At 36.5% G+C, this 1,495-nt stretch overlaps 1 non-coding gene across 1 annotated transcript; it reads right to left on the bottom strand.

Annotated features, from left to right (window-relative positions):
• Nucleotides 1-1,052: 1,052 nt before the first annotated feature.
• LOC118529437 (U4 spliceosomal RNA) lies at nt 1,053-1,196 on the bottom strand. The gene has a single exon (XR_004914132.1). It is a non-coding gene; the product is annotated as a U4 spliceosomal RNA (small nuclear RNA).
• Between the last annotated feature and the right edge of the window lie 299 nt (nt 1,197-1,495).

Raw genomic sequence — 1,495 nt, 5'->3', positions numbered from 1 at the left:
TAATCTGTGACAAAAGAGGTGAGAATATACAATGGGGGAAAAGACAGGCTCTTCAGTAAATGGTGTTGGGAAAACTGGACAGCTACATGCAAAAGATGAAAACTAGACCATTCTCTTACAACATACACAGAAATAAACTCAAAATGAATTAAAGATCTAAATGTGAGACCTGAAACCATAAAACTCCTAAAAGAAAATGTAGGCAGTAGTCTCTTTGATATCAGCCTTAACGACATTTTTCTAGTTATGTCTCTTCAAGCAAGGGAACAAAAGCAAAAATAAACTATTGGGACTACACCAAAATAAAAAGCTTTTGCATAGCAAAGTAACCATCAACAAAACAAAAAGGCAACCTACTGAATGGGAGAAGACATTTGCGAATGATGTATCTGTTAAGGCATTAATATCCAAAATACATAAAGAGCTCATACAACTCAACACCAAAAAAACCTAATGATCTAAGTTCAAAATGGGCAGAGGACCTGAATAGATATTTTTCCAAAGACATACAGATGGCTGACAGACATATGAAAAGATGCTCAGCCTCACTAATCATCAGGGAAATGCAAATCAAAACCACAATGAGCTATGACCTCACACCTGTCAAAATGGCTAGTACCAAAAGACAAAAAATAACAAGTGTTGGCAAGGATATGGAGAATGGGAAACCTTGTGCACTGTTGGTGGGAATGTAAATTGGTGCAGCCACTAAGGAAAACAGTATGGAGGTTCCCCCAAAACTCAGAAATAGAAATACCATACTATCCAGTAATTCCACTGCTGTGTTTTTACTCAAAGAAAACAAAAACACTAATTTAAAAAGATATTGGTACTCCTATGTTCATTGCAGCGCTATTTATAACAGCCAAGATACCGAAGTAAGCTAAGTGTCCACTGATAGATAAATTAATAAAGCAGCTGTGGTGTATACACACACACACACACACACACACACACACACACACACACACACACACTGGAATATCACTTAGTCATAAAAGAGAATGAAATCTTGCCATTTGTGACAACATGAATGGACCCATTATGCTAAGTGAATTAAGTCAGACAGAGAAAGACAAATACCATATGATTTTACCACTTAGATTTATGTGGAATCTAAGAAGTTTTCAATTAGCAATCAATAATCGCGCCTCGGATAAACCTCATTGTCTACGATACTGCCACTGCGCAAAGCTCTGTGTGGAATCTAAGAAAACAAACAAAAAATAAACACAAAGAGAAACAGACTCATAAATACAGAGAACACACTGGTGGTTGCCAGAGGGGAACAGGGTAGGGGGAATGGGCAAAATAGGTGAAGGGGATTAAGAGGTACAAATTTCCAGTTATAAAATAAATAATCAAAATAAATAAATAATTACAAGGATGAAAAGTACAAAAAAAAGAGAACATAAAACATGGTAGCTCTGACAGACTCAAAAGATGCAGCTTGAAACATTCTTTGAGACCCTTGAGGGGGGAAAGGGACAAAATA

The sequence above is a fragment of the Halichoerus grypus genome, chromosome X (assembly GCF_964656455.1).
Source record: "Halichoerus grypus chromosome X, mHalGry1.hap1.1, whole genome shotgun sequence".
Classification (NCBI taxonomy): domain Eukaryota; kingdom Metazoa; phylum Chordata; class Mammalia; order Carnivora; family Phocidae; genus Halichoerus; species Halichoerus grypus.
Note: the sequence above shows the minus strand (reverse complement) of the source record. Positions and strands in the feature narration are given on the sequence as shown.